At 36.8% G+C, this 21,325-nt stretch overlaps 1 long non-coding RNA gene across 3 annotated transcripts in view; it reads left to right on the top strand.

Moving 5' to 3' along the window:
- LOC109500786 overlaps positions 1-21,325 on the top strand; it is a 208,489-nt gene that overhangs the window by 35,164 nt on the left and 152,000 nt on the right. The window contains exons 5-6 of one of the 3 annotated variants that reach the window (XR_006599477.1): positions 3,951-4,073; positions 19,332-19,421. This is a non-coding gene — a long non-coding RNA (uncharacterized LOC109500786). Of the gene's footprint in view, positions 1-3,950; positions 4,074-15,355; positions 15,690-19,331; positions 19,422-21,325 lie in introns of those variants that run through there. The other 2 variants (XR_006599476.1, XR_002743030.2) reach the window with 2 other exon arrangements.

Genomic DNA, 21,325 nt, shown 5'->3' with positions numbered 1-21,325 from the left:
CTTTCTGAGCCTAAACTGGCCATTTTTACTTTATGATACATGATTTATTTTTAAATTTATACAAGATGCTTGATTATTTATTTGTGGTATATTTTAGCTCTCTTGTGGAGTCTCGATCAGAGTAATCCTCTTCTAATGTATTCATATAGAGTGAAGATCTAAATTTCCTAATCAAAATCATGTCAGCAAAAGTAGAGCTGCTCTTAGGATAACATTTTAGTCTAGAAAATGATTTTCCTTTAAAAGGGATTCAATGGACATGATGACATAAAAAGAAGCGGCAAAATTACACACAATCAGTTCACATAATCAAAACAGCAATGTTTTATATTCAGCAAGGATTTCTTTTTTACTATAATAAATGGAACAAAATAGTCCTTTTGGAATTCTGCAACTGTGTTATGGCTACAAATGCAATACTACTAGCATTCTACAGAATTAGAGACCAGCATTTTCAAAGCTGTAGAAGAAATGATCCCATTGAGACATAGTCCCTAAATATACATTTGGGTGACATTTTATCACTAACGATGATGTTCTACCTTCACTTTAACTTCATTAGGAACTCACGATTACATCAAGATTAGTCTATTTTTAAAAGGCCTAATTCATGCAAGTAGTCAATTCAAATGGTTGAATTTTAATCATAACTGCCTAGAAAGGAAATTTCATCCTAATATATACATTGGAAGTGTATAAGATCTATGGAGGCTTTCGAGATCCATCAGAAAAATCTGGTCCTGTCTTGTGGGATGCTCCAATGGCCTCTGTGCATGCTTCTGTCATACTATTCTAGAAGAGTGTGTTGTAAGCCATGTCCACTTGCTCAGAAAGATTGGGGTTCTGTGAAGCAGGTATCATGTATTGTACGTCCTTGTAATTCTAGAATCTAGCCTGGGCCTGATGTATGCTAGGTGCTCCAAAAATGATTGTTGAATCACTTTATGGAAATCAAAGGAATATGGATTAGTGTCTGCAGGGACTAAGGTACTAAATTAATTGCCTTCACAAGATGTAAAATTATAGTCACACCTCTATAAAAGAGTGGCTAAATAAATTTCGTGAATAGATGTGTATAATCTAAATCAAAGCTCTGCTTTTTAAACAAATTTTAATGTTTATTTTTGAGAGACAGTGAGACAGAGCATGAGCAGGGGAGGCGCAGAGAGGCATGGAGACACAGAATCCAAAGCAAGCTCCAGGCTCCAAGCTTGTCAGCACAGAGCCCCACATGGGACTCGAACTCACAAACTGCGAGATCATGACCTCAGCTGAAGTCGGATGCTTAACCGACTAAGCCACCCAGGCACCCCTGTCCTCATTCTTTTAAAAAAAATTAATGTTTATTTATTTTTGAGGGAGAGAGAGACAGAGTGTGAACAGGGGAGGGGCGGAGAGAGAGGGAGACACAGAATCCAAAGCAGGCTCCAGGCTCCAAGCTGTCAGCACAGGGCCCGACGTGGGGTTGGAACTCACGAACCGTGAGATCATGACCTGAGCTGATGTCAGATGCTCACCAGACTGAGCCATTCAAGTGCTCCAAAGCTCTGCTTCTATTTTACTAAAGATTCTTCAATTCATAATCACACACACACACACACACACACACACACACACACAACTGCTTCCCATTCAATAATTAAATTATCCTTTGGTCTTTTTTAGACTTTTGACTTTAAGAATTTTATCTATATAGTGCATTTCTTTACTTTTTACTGTGAACTATAACAAAATTTGTGTGAAGTTTGGAACTATCAGTTTACATACTTCAGTGGGTATTTTTGGGAAGTAGAGACAGAGTGACAGAGTTGCTGGAGAATTTAAAAAGTCTGAAGCTGTCCCTCAGTAGCTAGTCTCCCTTTAATGTACTGGAAGTCACACCTCAATTCGGGACAGATACATACTGCCACAGTTACAGGAGCTTTTGCTATGAGCCTGGAAGTTAGCAAGAAATTTTAAGGGATAGAGGAAAATTTTAAGGGATAAGAAGAAAAGGGGCCTCATTCCCTAGGGACAGTCTGAGTAGCTTTCCTTTTCCCCAAAGCTATTTCTTCCTGCTTCCCACTGTAAGGGTATCAAGAAAAGAACGTTCCTTTTGCGTTATAGCAAACTGTAAAGATTCATAAAGATTCTCAAATGAGAACAGAGCAACCTGTTAATGGGAAGTTGTGACGAGTTACTTTGTGACTTAGAACCAGCATTCATGACTGGCTGAAGTTAAACTGGTCAGCTTATAGCAACAGGAAAGACAAAAGCATAAGTGAGCAATAAAGCCATTGATGGAAGCATGACCCGGAAGAAAATTGCTTTTGTAAACACGAGGAAACAGCTAGTAGGTAGCCAAAGAAAAAGTGTAATATTCAGTGTCTTCATTGACAGCAGCAGGAAATGGGTACAAGGGGAAACCATAGAGTCAGGAAATGCACTAGGAGAAGAAGATAAAGAAGAGTAGTATTGGTTATAAAGTTCTCATAGTGTAGTAAAAATAAATCGCTGTGGATATAAGGGAATCTGAGTTCCATTGATTGCTTTTAGGAAATGTCAGTGCAGAGCCCAAGAACTGGCAATCCGATGAGGGAGTAAAAAAATAAAGGAGGCCAAAAAGGAGGCCAAAGACTATGATTTTGCGTACCATTTTCTTACAGAAGTGCATAATTATTTGTGTAGACCACACATGCCTTTTCGGGTTTATAATAGGAACTTGTGTTTTGCATTTAGGTACTTTTTTTCTAAAATTTTTCTGAGCTTGAAAAATGTCTCATTTATAGTTTTTCTTATCCTTATTTTAATTTAAAAATGTATTTCATTATGTTATATTTGGTTAAATAATCCTCAATTATTTGTAGATTAAGGCAGATCATTTGAAAATTAAAAATATATATGTCTAAATTAATATACACATAACAATTACTTTAAACACAAATGTAATTAATTATGCAATGTATTTTACATATAAATTTATAATTAGGTGTATAGTGCCTACATTCATTATGTACACATATTTACTTAAGTGTTAATTTAGGCCTTCTGTAACTAATTATGAGAAGTTATGAAATGTATTTTTTCACTCAAAGTGTCATTTCATTCCTCTGAGCTGATCAGCATCTTTCTTCTTTAGTTCCTAAAAAACCTCTTCAAACGTTATAAACCATACACAGCTGAACTTGATGCGGGGGCAACCAGCATTAGGCATCATTAGGCATCATCTTGAAACATTCTATTACATCTTATGCTGTGCATCATGGAAAAAGCAGCACAGTACCTTGTAAGCCTCTCCGGGCTTTGAATGCACTACAGACCACATATTTGAATGCCTCTGACCTACAAAGATGACATAAAAGGCTGCTGTTTTGACAAGGGGATTGCATCAAGTCTAACTTGCAGTAAAGTAGCTTTGCTCCCTGGCCGATATCATCTGGCAGACTCCCTGGTATCAGATGCATCGGTGGTGGGAAGAATGGCGTGTAGATTTTATGGCAAGCTCCAATAGGCAAATCACAACACAGACGGCACCCTCTCTCCTCTCTCCCTTTCCTTCTCCCTTCCTTCTTTATGATGTACTTTCCATCCTGTTGAATAACTTGACACATTTGTTTCTTTCTAAGCTATTAAAAGCTTTCCTATCTATGCAGCATTTACTGCCTTGATGTTTGTGATTATGGTTCTCAGTTGCAATAAGAAATTCTATGGAAATCATAACCAATCCTGGTTTCAACTGATCAGCTTACAAAGGGAGAAAACCTTCTTTCAAGATGCTCTCAAACGTGTGAGGCACACCTCAGTGAATGTAGTGTTAGAAACCTGCTGGCACTAAAAAAAAATTGCTTAAAAATTAGTAAATAAATACAGGTTTGCCGAGGTTGAGCATAATTTTAGCCAAACTGCAAATATTAATGGTTTAGTTGGAAGCATGCCTGACTTTTGGTCCCCTCTCTTTTTTTATCATTTAGGTACTCAAAAGACAAAATAACACCATCTGACACCTTGAATTACTGAGTAAACTTTTGTACCACTGAAAACTCACATCAGGTGCTTGGACAGAATTGTAGGGGGAGGACAGCCCTTGTCATCTGGTAAGTTATACAAGTATGTAAGCTGCTCACAGTGAAGATATAATAGCTTTCAGGAGTAGAGAATAGGTAGAAAGTACAAAAATTAAAAAAAGCAACAACAACAACCAAACTGTACTGGTTTTTTCTCCACAAATGGTATAATAAGATCAACCCAATAATTTTTAATTTAATAAACTTGGAAACATTGTTAATATTTGGAGTCTGTTTTGTTCCATCTTATTTGCTATAATATTTGCAGAAATAACTGCAACTAATAAGGAAAAACAATTAAAACTGTTCTTTCAGGAATGGAACCAATCATAGATATGGTCTTTCCATTTTCTTATTTTTCACAGAAGACTTCAAAGGATAGATTATGTAAGTCAAAGAAAGGGACATCTTTCTTTGACTAAGCATCTAGTCTAAGTCCTTTTACTTCACAGAAGAGAGAATGCCGTCTAGAAAAGTGACATGTTCATGGAACCAGAAACAAAAACTCATGTCTCCTGACTCCCTATATCTATGTCTTATTTCATTACACACATGAAACAAGATGGGAAACATTCAGCTTTCAGTACTGGGGACAACTTTCTCAACTGTTGTGTAAGCACACTTCGATTGGCATGTTTACCAAGCATAGGCAATAGGTACATCACGTACCAGATGTACGTGATAATTATTACTTGAGGGTAAGATGATGAGTGATGGTTTGTGATTAGATTTTACACATAGTAAACAGACATCTTGGATACTATTATCTTTTTTCTTATTTATTTATTTATTTATTTATTTATTTATTTTGAGAGAGATAAAGATAGTGAGAGTGAGGGAGGGGCAGAGAGAGGGAGACAGAGAATTCCAAGCAGGATCTACACTGTCAGCACAGAGACTGACATGGGGCTTGAAACCACGAGATCATGACCTGAGCCAAACCAAGAGTCAGACACGTAACTGACTGAGTCATGCAGATGCCCCTTGGATACTCTTATCTTTAAAGCAAATATGAAATTAATACATTAAAGAGTATCTTAACAAATACACAAAATAGCAGGGAAGAGGAAAGAAGGATTTTAGAACAATGAATTTAGAAGATACGATAAAATTTTGATGTTCAGATGTCCCTTCACCTACAAATCACTTGATAAAAATGACCTAAAAAGTTTTTCTTTTCTCGTGCTATCTCCTCCGCTCCCAACTATGTCATTTAACTAGCAGAAATGCAGCCTATTTGTACTTTTTCCCTTCTGCATCAGTTTCGATTCCTTTTTATGTGCTTGCTTTTATCTAGGTGTCAGATTCTCTCTAAATGATAGATTGTAATCTCAGCTATAGAAAATGAAACTTACAAAATGGATGGATTTGATTTTAAGAGATGTGGTCTAGTCAGGTGGCAGCTACAGAAAGAAGAGCCTCTAGTGAGTTGCGGCATTATGTGTATTTTACATTAACTCTTGGTCTCATGAATATAAAAATATTTTGTAGGAAATTTCTTTGTTGTGTTTTATAAAATTATTTTTAAAAATTCTTCCCCCTTAGGTCTCTCAGGATAATCCCAAACCTCTGGCAGTTTTTAAGTCAGAATATGAATTGCATCATGAAAAACAGTTTCTTTCACTTCGAGAACAGGCTGATCAGTCATGTACTCAATCTTTTTATATATTGAGAATTTACTAATGCTATATATTGGGAGCACTTAGAAATGTGAATGAAGAATGAATAAAACTTTTATGGAATCATCTAATGGAGGAAGCAGGAAAGCAGAGACAATTATAGCATGGGGTGATGAACTTTATCATAAGGGTATAGAAACCATGCTAGATGGAATAAAGCTAAGTCAGGAACTGTGTGGAAAGCATGCTTAGGTCTTATTTTTAAAAATGTATCTGTGGGGCGCCTGGGTGGCGCAGTCGGTTAAGCGTCCGACTTCAGCCAGGTCACGATCTCGCGGTCCGTGAGTTCGAGCCCCGCGTCGGGCTCTGGGCTGATGGCTCAGAGCCTGGAGCCTGTTTCCGATTCTGTGTCTCCCTCTCTCTCTGCCCCTCCCCCGTTCATGCTCTGTCTCTCTCTGTCCCAAAAATAAATAAACGTTAAAAAAAAAATGTATCTGTGCATTGAGTTGAAGGTCTGTGCAGATCCTGTGATCTTTATTCAGTGGATCAGACAAACATCACACACCTTCAAGTTCTTACTGTGTACAATGGATCTTAAAAACAACTGAATCTAGAAAGAAAATGCAAGGTAAACCAAATTATTTAAATGATTTCCTTACCCCAGTGATGTTTAAAGAACTGTATTTAGAGGAATCTAGTTTCCCATGACCTCCCAGTGTGGTTTCATTTTTTAAATTTTGCAATGGAGTTTCCAAATGTCATACTCAAATTTTAAGTATGAACATTACAGAGAAACATATTCCTAATCAAAAGAATATTCTTAGTTATAGCAACAATTTAGTTTCTCCATTTTCTGTCTTCTTTCTTCCCTCCCTCCCTCTCTCTCTTACTCTCTCCCTCTTCCTTCCTTTCTTCCTTTCTTCCTTCCTCTCTCTCCCTCCCTTCTTTCTTTCTTTCTTTCTTTCTTTCTTTCTTTCTTTCTTTCTTCTTCTTTCTTTCTTTCTTTCTTTCTTTCTTTCTTTTTCTTTCTTCCTCTCTCCTTCCCTCCCTCCCTCTTTTCTTTCTTTCTTTCTTTCTTTCTTTCTTTCTTCTTTCTTTCTTTCTTTCTTTCTCTCTTTCTTTCTCTCTTTCTTTCTCTCTTTCTTTCTTTCTTTCTTTCTTTCCTTCTTCTTCTTCTTTCTTTCTTTCTTTCTTTTTTTTTTTTTTTGGCTAACCTCATTCTTATAGTGGCTTCCTTCATGGTTCCAAGATGGTTACCAAGTGCGATCAGAAATACAAGGTTCCTGGTTTACACTGGACCCTCACAACTGTCATGCTCACATTCCATGCTTTACAGTATATAGAATAATTAACAACAACAAATATTTAAAAAATTGGGCAGAAGACAATGATTTTGTGTGACTTGGCCAAAAATATCTGGATTCTGAATAATTGAATATAGGAAGGATACATTTATTTTCCTTAAACATTAGATGGCAGTTAAATATATTCAGGGACATGTCTGTATTTTATCATGACAAAATGACTTTAAACACTTCCAGCTTGTGCGAGCTACACTTGTCCTTTTTTACTTACAATTTGTCCTTAGACCAGAGTTCACTATGCCACTATTGAATGTAAGTGGTATATACTTTCATGAGAATAGCAGTACGTCAAACCTTGAGCTATTTAACAATAGCTATGAAATTCATTCTGTTGGTATTATTAGAAAAGTACAGAAGTACTATTAGAAAGTGCAGAAGTACTTTAAGTATTATTAGAATAATACTCTAAGTATTATTAGAAAGTACAGAAAGATGCCAGGAGAACGATGATGTGGTCCTTTGTGAAAAATACGTCCACACTTTTAGCTGGGTAGCATCCCATCTACCACCCACTTCTGGTGAAGATAAGTGGGTTAGATGCTGTTCAAAAGGTGCATTGCAATTTGATCCTCAAAGTGTGTTCCAAATAATGGCAATTTTAAGCTATGGTAGTAAGGTTACATGGTCCAACAAATTTAGGATATGATGGGTTAAAGACTGAGTCCAAAATGTGTCTTTATACTTGGATTTCTCCAAACTTTTAATATGGAAAGTTGCATTGCAGATGGTCAAGAGGACAGTTTATTCTGCTGTGTTTCTCAAATATATTTATACGGTAGAAACTTTTTTGAGACTACTGTTTGAAGGAGTGTATCTAGATAAATGACAGGTTAAACTACTCACTGCTGAAGCTGGTTATCTTGTGTTTATGTTCAGAATTTGTAAATGTCTACATGGTTTGAAAAATTATTTATTCATTCAGCAAAAATTTAAGATTGCTTACTTTCTCACTGTCTTAGTCTATTCAGGCTACTATAACAAATTACTATAGACAACAGGAGAGCTTATAAACAACAGAAATTTATTTAACATTTACAGAGAATGGGAAGTCCACAATCAAGGAACCAACCAGTTCAGTGTCAGGTGGGGGCCTGCTTCCTGGTTCATAGATGGCTGTCTTTCGCTGTGTCCTCACATGGTGGTAGGGGCAAGGGACCTCCCTAGGGCCCCTTTTATAAGAGTGCTAACACCATCCACAAAGCCTCCACCATCATAATCTAAATACCTCGCAAAGACTCTATCTCCTAACACCCTCACATGGGGAGTTCGGTTTCAACATATGAATTTTTAGGGGACAAAAACATTTGGTTTATGATACTCTCTTTGATAAAGTGAAAGGGACCAAGCGGAGGCTCCATAAACTTTGAGGCATAATCATCTCTATTAAATGCCCACACATTATTGACAGTGTCCCATTATGCTTAAGACAATGTAATAAGATACTATGACTTTAGGAACCTCATGTTATGATTTGAAAGGCCAAATTCACATTAAAAAATTAATCAACTCTACCAGGTACTACATATAACAGATATCCAAGTTAGGGGGTCATCACCATAGACTAGAAAGAAAGGTGATACAAGGCCTTTAGAAGAATGTAGGAGCTGAATGGAACTTTGAAGGAAGCTTAAGGCTTGTAGGAGATCCAAATGAAGAGGGCATTTTGAGATCCCATGAGAGTGATTTCTTAGAGAAACAGGATGATTCCTCTCAATTACAGAGATTGTCTCTCCCTACAAGATTAATAATTAGCTTTTTTCTTTGTCAATGTAGATTGAACATCTTTATCTTTAAAATAAGGTATAAAGAAAAGGATTCATTGGAGGAATTACAGATGATATCACCCACCATTTAAAGAGGTGATTATATCAGGAATGGTTTTAAAACATCTATATAACTTTGAAAATAAGAGAAGTTATACCATTTTAAAGCATTTTTTGGATCATGCCAAATCTAAATGACTATTTGAAATCTAATAAGAACTAAAGTACTTGCCACAGAAAGCACCTCTTATTGTCATCTAATTTCAAGGTTATCTGCTAGGGATAGTGGAAAATCATGAACACCAAAAATTGTAGATTCTGTAATTTCCCTGCCTTTTGCAATTTTTCTTGTTTTCTTCCACAGGTAAGTTTTCATTTTAAAGAAATACATTTCTTTCCTTTCCAGTAGCAAAGTTAAAAACCTTTAAAAAGTTTCCCAAATTGACACTCTGTATCTCAGGTATGCTAGTTTAGACTAAACCAAAAAAAAGCCTATCACGTAAGTTGTAATTATTTCTTGTCCACTTTAAGAGTCATATATAAGCTTATGTTGGGTCCTTTAAATTCTAGTTGTTGTTTCTGAGAATTTTATTGTTTCGTAAGCACGCAGCTGGAGTTAATGCACTTGAAATTACCAAGCCAGTTTCTGTTTTTGTTTGTTTGCTTGTTTTGTTTTTTTGTTTTTTGTGTTTTGTGTTTTGTGTTTTCTTTTTGTTTTTGTCTTTCCTAGTTGGCCATTCTGATTATTTATTCATAAAGGCTATTAACCCTAATCATTGACATCATGTTCCTGTTCCAGTGGTCCATTTTGTTCGTTTTGCTGAAGGACAAGCCTAACAACATAAGAATATGGGAGAGTTTTCACCCAAAGTCTAAGTCATTAATTGGAAACCAGAAAACTTTGGGCTTCTCACCAATACTATTAAATCAATATTTATCAAAAATTTATTGAAAAAAAGCATAAAATCTGGGATACTATTGAAATCATAGCAGGGGGCTCAAAGATGGATGTGCAAGTCATAGACCATATTTCCAAAGGTTTTATTGCCTCCTAGAGGGACCAAACAAGTAACTAAGCAGTGACAAATCAATGCAAATATGTTAAACAGTGTTAAGACAAACATAGGTTAGAAATCATAGTAGGGACTGAAAACAACTAGGGCTACTGACCAGGAATAACCAGTGTGGTGGAGAGGAAATTAAATTATAGCGTTAAAAGAAAGTGAGGATTTCTATAAGAAAGAGTGTAATCTGGGGAGGCAGGTGAAAGTGGGAGATATGTCAAGGACAAAAACAGAGAGATAGGAAAGTTAAGAGCTTCAGAAAATAATGATTACAGTTGACCCTTGAACAACTCAGGAATTAGGGGCACTGACACTGTGTGTAGTCAAAAATTTACATGCAACTTTGGACTCTCCCAAAATTTAACTACCAATAATAGCCTACTGTTGACCAGAAGCCTTACTGATAACATAAAAAGTTGATTAACACATATTTAAAAATTTTTTTAACGTTTTTATTTATTTTTGAGATAGAGAGAGACAGAGCATGATCAGGGGAGGGGCAGAGAGAGGGGGAGACACAGAATCCGAAGTGTGCTCCAGGCTCTGAGCTGTCAGCACAGAGCCTGTCACAGGGCTCAAACTCATGGAGTGTGAGATCACGACCTGAGCTGAAGTTGGACGCTCGACTGAGCCACCCAGCGCCCCTAAAACAATTTTTTTTAACGTTTATTTATTTTTGAGAGAGAGCGAGAAAGAGAGAGAGAGAGAGAGAGAGAGAGAGAGAGCGTGAGCAAGCGCACAAGCGGGGGAGGGGCGGAAAGGGAGAGGGAGAGGCAGAATCTGAAGCAGGCTCCAGGCTCTGAGCTGTCAGCATAGAGCCTGATGTGGTGTTCGAACTCACAAGCTGTGAAATAATGACCTGAGCCAAAGTTGGCTGCTTAACTGACTGGGCCATCCAGGCGCCCCAACACATATTTTTATGTTGTATGTATTATATACTGTATCTTTACAATAAGGAAGCTAGAGAAAATAAAATGTTATTAAGAAAATCATAAGGGAAAGAAAATGCATTTACAGTACTGTAAAAAATCCATATATGAGTGGACCCAAGAAGTTCAAGTCTGTGTTGCTCAAGGATCAACTGTAATTTCATTTCGATTGCTTCCTGGGTTGTCAGTGGGGAAACGGCTGGAGCAAAAGTTGGAAGATGTGGTTGGATCACACTGAAGTGCCCTAGGAGACAGGGTGAAAATTTGGTTTTCATTTGATTTTGATAATGAGAAAGGATTACTTAAGAATACTTACACTGGCATGTAGATTGTATCTAAGTATAGATAAAACTGAAGTAAGGTTACCCAGTAGGAGGTCACTGACTTAATCTAGTAGTATACTGTTGACCTTGTGTGAGAAGGAGTCTCCTTAAGCAAAATAAAATAACTCAAGTCAAACATTAGAAGGCATTTGAATCTAATGAAAATTTTTACTAACCCTTGATTCATTTTTTCTTTTTCTAGGCATAAAATACTGATTGAAAACTTTCCCTAATGCCTAATTTTATACTAGCTTTCTGTTCCAAAGATAATGATTAATGACAATAATAATTTCTTATAGGTCACAATGCTTATGCTTAAAAATGTTTTCATATTAATAGGCCATAAGTAAAAAAAGAAAATTAGTATTTGGCCCCTAAATTGTAATCATCCCTCAACCCATCACTGCTCCTCATGTGGTCATCCTCCTCCTCAAGCATTTTTTCTGTTTGGGGGTTCAAAGGCATTATTATTGTTACTTTTTTTTTTGCCTTAGCAAAAGGACTAATACAGTGTGTTTTCCCATACAAAAACAACTTTTTTTTTATTCTTCACCGCTTTCCACCATTCCTTCAATTGCCTGCCTTCCTTCCTTCCTTCCTCCTTCCCCTCTCCATTTCCTTTTCACACTCTTCCCACTCTCTTGCATATAGAGAAAGTAAGGACAAAATATAAAATATATTTATTTTATATCTCCTAATCAATTTCTTTCATTATGCTCTAGTATTTTTTGGACCATAATTCTTTGCTTTTGTATTAACTTTTATGATTAATCTAAGAACAATTTCTAAAATTTAACGTATTATATTTGATACCTTTTTAAATATTTCTAATATATATGTATATATGTATATATGTATATATATTGTATAATGAGATATATTTTTCTTTTAACACACAACAAATTATTTTTTAATGTTTTTTTTTTGAGAGAGAGAGAGACAGAGCATGAGTGAGGGAGGGGTAGAGAGAGAAAGAGGGAGACATAGAATCTGAAGCAGGCTGCAGGCTCTGAGCTGTTAGCACAGAGCCCGATGTGGGGCTTGAACTCACAAACTGGGAGATCATGACCTGAGCTGAAGTGGATGCTTAGCTGACCGAGCCACCCAGGTGCCCCTCTTTTTTAACATTTTAAAATATAGGATTGTCAGATAAAATACAGGATACTCAGCCAAATTTAAATTTCAGATAAACAACAACAAATAACTATTTTGTATAAGTGTGCTCCAAATATTGTGCAGGGCATACTTATGCTAAAAATTATTTGCTATTTATCTGAAACTCAAATTTAACTGGTGTTCTGTATGTTTTGTTTTGTTTTTGCTAAATCTGACAACTTTTTATTATCTAAATGCAAAATAATTACTCTCCTTTCAATAAGATGATTTTTAGGTCTAAGCAGCTAAGCTCAGTGAGGCATTACTACAGGTATTTGGCAGAACTTTGCCAGGTGGAAATAACACATGGAAATACTTTTTAAAACAGCTTAGCCAAGGTAAACAGTTCTTGATGTCAGCTAACAATTAAGGAATTGTAGCTTTCTTAATAAAATTAAACCGGATCTCACTAAACAAGAGTAAATATTTCTTTTTAAAAAATTTTTATTTTATTTATTTTGAGAGATAGCAGGAGTGGGGGACGGGCAGACAGAGAGGGAGATAATGAATCCCAAGCAGGCTCTGTACTGTCAGAATAGAGCTCAACACGGAGCTCCATCTTGCAAACCGTAAGATCATGATCTAAGATGAAATCAAGTGTCAGATGCTTAACGCACTGAACCACTCAGGTGCCCTACTAAATATTTCTTGAGATAAAATATAAAAAAAAAAGTTTGTCAACCCTATTCTACCTCCTAAAATCCTTTAGAGAATTTTATTATTTTCCCTAAACTCTGGGAGCCATTGATTCAAAACATTTCATTTCTTTTAGATAATTTAGTTCTGGAACTGTATGTTAGTTTATTTTCTAGCTTGCAGAAACATAAAAATGACTTTAAGGTAGTTTTTATCAACATGGGGTTATCTTTGCTTACCTGATTACTCCGAAGGTAAGTCGATCTACATTTTCCATTGAGACAAATTTCTATTATATCCTGAATGGAGTATCTCCAAAATAATATATGATACAAATTATAAAAATAATGTAGATTGACTTCTACTTAAAAAAATAAATTAGAAAGATAAATTAGACAAACTATTCCCTGAGTAAAACTAAAAACCCTGGAAATTATATATAAAACAAACATAAGGACATTCTGAAAAGTGAAGAGAGAAAGGCACACCACCTAGGGATGTTATGCCCCAGAATGAGTTCCCTAGGTTTTCTTTTTGCTTCATGTACCCCAGACTTGGAGATGAAGAAGTTGGTAAGTGAGAAATACCAATAGGTACAGACACAAAAAGCTCCAACAAAAGCCAGTTCTCTGGCCAAAGGACAGGAATTGGGGCAATCTAGCAAAACAAAATTTATGGACAGTAACTGCTTTGCTTTACCAAAACACTGTAGGAAAGCAAACAAACAAACAAACCTGTGGAACATCCTCTACTCACAATAGCGAAGGTTAGGTGAAGAGCCTAGGATTCTACCCTCTCTCGAGGCTATAAGGAGTCTCCTCAAATCTCTCACTGGGGTGGTATCAGAGAAGGTTGAGTAGAGAGCAGAAGGTTTCATCCTCTACCAGGAAGTAATGAGCCCTCCCAACACCACCCCACCTGCCTCTACTGCTACCCCATGATATCAACAGAAACCACCTAGAGAGCCTGAACTCAGACCCTTATGTAGCTTTAATGAGATGCCAGTCCCCTTCCCAGCTAGGGTGGTGTCTTTCCACTCTCTTCTCCTAATCCCTGTGGTGTCAGTAATGAAGCAGTCCTACCCTCCCAGGCAGAGACACGTCAGTGGAGGCAAAATAGATGGAAAGCAAGCAGAAGTAAGAAAAAAATAAAGAACAGAAATCAATGACATTGAAGGAAATGCAGCAGAGGAAATATCCATGAAATAAAGAGTTGGTTCTTTGTGAAGATTAATAAAGTTGAAACTCTAGCATATAAGTCCAGTAAATCTTAAAAGAAAAAAAGAGACAACACAAAATATCAGCATCAGGAATGAAATGGGGATACCTCTACAAATCCTGCAGACAACGAATGAGTAATAAGGGAATACTATGCACAGATGTAAAAACTGGGGCACTGGACACATGTAAGAGCTCCCCTGAGAGATGCTCGCACTCAGGAACATGGCAGAGGGAGAGTTCAAAGATCATGCCCACCCTCTGCGGTCTTAGGAAAGGATTACAGTCAGTCTTTAGATGTGTTTAATTATAATCCTGCATACTTCAAGCTGCAGCTATGATGATAAGCTAATAGACTTCTTTCCCAGAAAGACTGAGCTTTAGGTCTATTGCCTCTTGCTGTGCCCTGGCAGTAATTGCTACTGAAGAACTTTCTCCATTAATTACATGGGACCCATGAACCCCACTGGCCACCAGAGTCAAGCAATGTAAAGATATCTCCTGGCATCAACTCTCTTCTGGAAGATACTGGTGATCTGGAGTGAGGCAGAGAAAGAGTGCAGAGACAATGTTCACTAACCTCCCTTCTCTAAGAGAACTTCTGTAGGCCTCTATAAGTGCGCCAAATCAAAACCCTGCTCAGGCCTGGGGTGCCTGGGTAACTCAGTTGGTTGAGTGTCCAACTTCGGCTCAGGTCATGATCTCACGATTTGTGAGTTTGAATCCCACACCGGGCTCTGTGCTGGCAGCTCAGAGCCTGGAGCCTGCTTTGGATTCTGTGTCTCCCTCTCTCTCTGTCCCTGCTCAATTCGAGCTCTCTATCTCTCTCTCAAACATAAACAAACATTAAAACAAAACAAAACAAACAAACAAACAAAACAAAAAGTCCTGCTCAGGCCAAAACTCCTAGACAAGCAAATAGTCCTCTTTCTCAGGAAGCCTGGGGTGTGTTTCAGTGTGATGTCTATGCAGTGCCCTGGGAGTGGTAGTCTGCCGAGAACTGTCTGATTGTTACAGTCTCATGGGATCCAGGAAAGCAGGGCCCCCTGACCTCCAGAATCAGGCAGTCAAGGGGGTGTTCACTGGGTAGCCACTGCAAAAATTGGGTCACCAGACTTGTGTAGAGTCCTTGGCCCCATCCTGGAGCTCTGGAATGTGGCAATGGAAGAGCACCAAGATGGCACTTACTGGCTAGAAGAGGCAGATGTGGGATGAAAAGATGGCACTCACCATAAAAGGAAAAAAAGAAAAGAAATAAAAGACATTTAAAAAATCGTGCCCTCTGGCTTTTGGCAGAGGGAGATCAGAAATATGGTGCCGACCAGCGTCCTTCCCCAGAGAGCATCCCAGCAGGCCCCTGTCCCTCAGACCAATGCTTTAAGATTAGTAAATGAGCCTCTTTCATGTAAACACTGGACACTTTTCAAAGGACTGCTTCTTCCCTGAGGCTTAGGGCCAGTGAGCCTGTACGTGGGCCCTTTAAGGGCCGTCCCTCAGTTCACCATAGACCATGGGTCTCTGGGATGCAAGCCCTGTTGGTCTTCAAAGCCAGACGTTTTTAAGGCTCTTCTCTCAGGTACTGGTCTTAAAAGTTGGGGTGCCCGTTGTGGGGTATCAGCCTTTTGCTCTTAGGAAGAAGCTCAGGGTTTTGAGTTTCCTGCTGACTATGGGTTGCTGCACTAGGGGTGGGGTTTGTGGTGAGATTGTGCCTCAGCCTTTCCTGCTTGCTTTGATGTGGTATTCCTCCCCTTTGCTCAATATGAAGGGATTGCTCTGCCAGTTTTTGGATTTTTTTCCCGGAGAAAGTTGTTCCATATACAGCTGGAGATTTGGTGTGTGCATGGAAAGAGGTGAGCTCAGGATCTTCCTAAGTCACCATCTTGAACCAGAACCTCTAAAATCTTAATAGTAAAAAAAACCAGAGCATCAAAATCAACAAACTTATGGGAACCAAGTTAAAGTGAGAGATGATACCGGACTCCTCATTTCAGACGTTTATTTTCCTCTACCTGAATACTTTTGAAATCTTTAAAACTCAAAGTAAAGCCATTATGTTTCCACGTTTGTGACTTTCATGCTCAGCTGAATTGATTTGGAGACTGATCTCTATTTAATTGAGGCTATTTGGGGTGGAGTTTAGTAGTTTGCATTGAGAGAAGAGCGTTTATTACATGTTTAATGTGGTGAGGTAGAACATTCCTTATGGATCATTTCAAGGAATAAATATACTTGCTTTTCACAAAAATCAGTCAGGTCTTTACGTTTTGAGAAGATTCCAAGTTTTCTTTCCTTGAATGTACATAAGTTAGGCACAGAAACAGACATTTGTTTTTAGTTTCCTTTGTTGTTAACTAGCTTTCCAACTTTTTTCGAAACAACTTGATTCAGGATTGATTACAGGTGACCACAGAGATGCTAAAAGAACATATGAAATCCTGAGAAATCTAGTAAGGTGTCATATTCCTTTTGCTTGTCTATCTTTGTTCACTTTCAACTAGTATTAATTTCAAGTGGAAATAGGTTAAAGATGTAATTATTTTAAAGATCTAGGAATTAGTGAAATTTATAGGACTACTCTCCTATTGCTCTGTAAATTTTGCCAGTGATAAGCCTATTAAGAGCAATTCCGTGCTTTGGTGATTGAACTGGTGGCTGATTACAAGTGATTTTCATGACTCATCTCTGAGTTTCCTCTGATGTTTTCTTTTAGTTTTTCTTCTTAGATATGATATAAAGAAGATAAAGCAATAGAACTAAAATAAAATAGAAGGCAGCTGGGTTGTTCAAGTGTCAGAATTAGCTCATTTACTGTGAATATTATATGACAACATTTGCTTAGGTATCACTTCGAAAGTCAAACTGAGTCACATGTTGCGCATATGGGACTAGTGACAGTAGTATAGTTTCTTAAAGAGCCTACAGCTAATGCCCATATTTCAAATAGAAATATGCTGAAAACTTTACTTACAAAATAAAGTTCTCTTTTGTAAAACTACATATTCTCTTTTTTTGTTTGTTTTCATATTAAGGCTTTTAATCAGAGCTTTTGGTGTATTAGGATCCAGAATGTTTGAACAAGTGAGTGAAAAACATGTCAAGGCTTGGCAAAAAGATGGTTGAATTTGGATGTGACTTCTTGAGAAAAATCATTTTTTCATTTTGGAATCAGAAATGGTCATGTTTCTAATATATTGGTGTGCTCAGACACTGAGGCCAACTTTTGAACTATGTGCTTCCGATTTTAAACTGTCCTTTACTATGGCAGTTATCATAAAGACAAGACCTGTTTTCTCATCCTCATCCTCTCAAATGTGTTCTCTCTATGAAATTCGTGTTTTTCAAGATAAGGCCTATTTGAACGTATTGTTTATTTCTGCTTGTTGATGTACCTAAGCCAGTACCTCCTTGTTACCTAAAATAATAGTACCATGTGAAGCTTTTAGATATAATTTGGGAGCACATTCAAAGGATAAGATTATATTTATAAGAATCCTATAACCTTAAATTTGTAAGAAACTCCAGAGCTCTCTTAAAAGCAGGGAGTTTAAATATTGGATGACAGTAAATGTAGGAGCCCAAATCTATCCCTCAATTATTCACTAAAATAATCTCCAAACTTTAAAACAACCAGAGCATAAAAAAGAAGAAGTGGAGTTAATTTGTTAAGAAAAGAGAACTGAGTGGGCATTAATTGATCTCAAGAACACTGGTGACATAAGTAGTTTCTACTTCCATTAAGGAAATGATGAATACCATGTAATTTGTCATCCAAACTTGGATAATTTTGAAAGGAATGGGGCCTATTAATAATTAAATGTTAAAAAATAGGCAAATAGCAGGATATATAGTCACCCTAAGAATGATTCCTTTATTCACCAATTTAACAGGCACTCTGCTAAGTACCTGGGGAAAAAAATGAAGACACCATCTCTGTCCTCAAAAAGATCAAGGCCACAAGGGTGGAATATATATGCTCTTATTAGGAATTAAGATAAAGCTTTTTAGGGAGCACAGATGTGCAGTTTCCGTCTGTTACTAAAGAGGCAAAAAGATTCTGTTAAGCCCTTAAAAATCCATAGGGTTGAGAATAGTGAACTCTCACTCCCATTTGACAGGTAAGAAAAGTGTGACTCCTGCTACTCAACTAGCGAACAGCAGATATGAGGCTCAAGTATATGATCCTTGAGTTCCACTCTAGAACTTGCCATCCCACTATGTTATTCTCATGGGAGTTACCAGAAGGAAAGGGACATAAAAAAATGCTAGAGATTTACTTTACATTTCTTTGGAGACAAAGGATAGCACAAAGCTTCTTTGTGATTGAGTATCCTTGTGAAGAGAAGAGCTAACCAAGCCCACCTATTCACTTTTAACCATATGACTCTTAAATCCTACTTCCCAATCTTTTAATGCTTTGAGATATCTAGTATGTGTTTTTTTGGTTTTTTGTTTTCTTGTTTTTTTAGGAAGACTCTTTATTTTCTTTGCAAGTTGTTTCATGACATGGAATTGCAATTTATATTTTCCACTACTAGGATAACTGAGCCTTTTACTGCACCGCATTCTAAATGGAATGTCATTATATCCAAGTATAGCAAAAGCAGGTCCTACTGTCAACTCCACCACAATCCATTATGAAAACATTTTTCAGAAAATGCTTTATTATATTGTAGAAACATACTTATTATCTGTTAGCTGGATATTGTGCTAGTCCATAATACTGGGAATGAGCCTGCCTGAATGTAGACATATACTCATTTAGGCCCAAGTTACATTGTAGAACTATTCCACCATTCATTATTTCTGTAATGCTACTCATTTCATTATTCATTTGGTTGATGTTTTGATTCGATTCACCAGATATGACCGTCGAATCTATCAAACAAACATGAATACCTGAAACTTCTTAATATTGTTCCTTGTTTTTATTTTAGGATAAACATGTTTATTTGTTCAGTGTATTTATTTTGAAGATGAGATTTTAATGATAGAAAATGGTAATTGTAAAAGAAGTAATAAAATGCACTGTCTCTGAGGCAGAAAGCACAGTACTTAGCACAAGACAATGGCCTACATTCTCTGACAGGTGGATATCACATTAGATGAAAATGATAAGCATTTTAGGGAACTGAAGAATAACTTCCTCTTGACAGCACCCTGACCCTTGACCTATGGCCTAACTCTTGTTAGCTTCACTAACACAGGGTAATTGTCACAGGTGTAGGATAAAAGACATCTCTACAGAAGCTACCAACAGTCTGAGATTTATTTCTTTGGATGACCACAGATGTACTGCTGAGATAAAACCGTAAGTTCAGACCTTCTCAGACCTATAAGGACAAGAATATGTATCCACGAGAAATCAAAATTCCAAATACAATGAGTTTTCTTTACTGTTTAGCTTGAAGATCACTGTTGTAACAGGGAGGGTATGTGCATCAGGGCAAAGGGATGGTAAATATGTTACTGTTTTTATCCTGAAAGTATGTTTCATACATAATTGTGACACAGATGTAATAAAGAATGCTCTATACACAATAGACTCCCCAAATTTTTATAATTATTAGTAAACTCTTACTATGTCATACTTTAGAAGTGTGTCCTATTCTGAAATGATTCTTTTGTATTTATATGCTAATCACCTCCTTCCAAAGAAATCAGTTCTTTGAGCTTTATTTAAATGTTCTCTGAAGGTAGTAGCTGTAAGAGTACTTACGGATGATGTGATAACAATTGTGATTTCTCATGAAAGTTAATGCCTCCTCCTGTAAGAAAATATATTGTAATCTCCTTTTTTAGCAACACAAGTAAGAAATTCAGAAAACACAGTGAAGCACAATGAGTTATGCAAATCCATGTTATAATAGAAGAATATTACAAGGGAAAACCAAATGACTGTAACATCCATTAAAGTGAAGTCAATATAGTCATATACCCATGATTTTTAACAAAACGACAGAAGAATGACTATTCCTGGTAAAATGAAAATGACTTCACATTTCATTAAAATGGAGTCAAAGCAGCAACCTGGCAGTGTTTTCAAAACGTTTTATCATGAGGGAAACGAAGTCAACTTTTCAAACACTTGGCACAATAAAGTGGTGTGTTTCATTATTCTGTTTATTTAGAGGTGTAATACTAGAATCATCCAAATGTTTGTTACTCAATAGGAAGGAGCCATAACAATTTCCTAACCATAATAGATTTCCAGAATCCAATTTTTGTTCAAAATTATATAAAAGGCATAAATTACTTTTAAATTTATTGAGGGTTCTTACTCAGGTCAGAGGTCTTGTCCTTCAAGATTTATTTTTTATCCACAGTGTGCTTTGATGACACAAAATTAGTATATGCAAGCTTTAGAATAATCAAGGAAAATACAAAGATTGTGTTTATCTTAAAGTGATACTATAGGTAAACTACTTCAATTGGTTCAGTAAAGGTGTAGCCAAACCCATCTGTTTCCAAAATATCACACTTTCTTTTTATTAAATCATGAAAATAAGGAATTATAATCATGTAATGTCATGCATACTTGCTATAATAATGCCTTCTTCCCAGACTACCATCTTTTCAAATGTGATGAGATCATCAGGTAACAGTGTAGGATATGAAGGCTTAGCATGCTGTGTTGTTAGCACATTAAAAAAAGAAATTGCTGGGATAATTAACAACTACCTATTTGTCTGTGGGATGCATTCATTATGGCTCTACAAATTGGAGGTCTCCAAAATCTGTGCAATAAAATTTACTCTTTGTTCAGGAAGTTCCCCTTGGATTTGGGGAAAATTCTGGTTTGCTGTGTCTATTGTAATTGTGACAGGCAGTTGACATGTCTCATAGTCTAAATGTAGTGGCAAGCAGGGGGTGGTACAATGATGAAAAAACTGCCATTCATTCTTGTGCAAAGGAAAGGTGTTTCTTAGCATATTCCAACCTATGTTCAGACTAGAGTTGGGTCTCTGAGGTTGAAGGTCAAATCTGTGAGGTCAAAGCTATTTCTTGTCAATCTTCGTTCACTAATGACACATGAATTGGAAATTAGAACAAAGTAAGTAAAACGAATAGCCAGAAGGTGAGTGTCTGTTTTATTACTCAGAAGAGCTGGGAAATCTGGCCAATTGTTGCCCTATGTGGCTTGAATGACAGTTGTTAAGTTGAAAAATGGACAGTGTGATGGGAATGCCACTTTAAATCTCAATTACCTCCTCC

This window comes from Felis catus, chromosome B3 (assembly GCF_018350175.1).
Source record: "Felis catus isolate Fca126 chromosome B3, F.catus_Fca126_mat1.0, whole genome shotgun sequence".
Lineage (NCBI taxonomy): Eukaryota > Metazoa > Chordata > Mammalia > Carnivora > Felidae > Felis > Felis catus.
The sequence above is the reverse complement of the archived record's forward strand: the minus strand, read 5'-3'. Positions and strand labels throughout refer to the sequence as shown.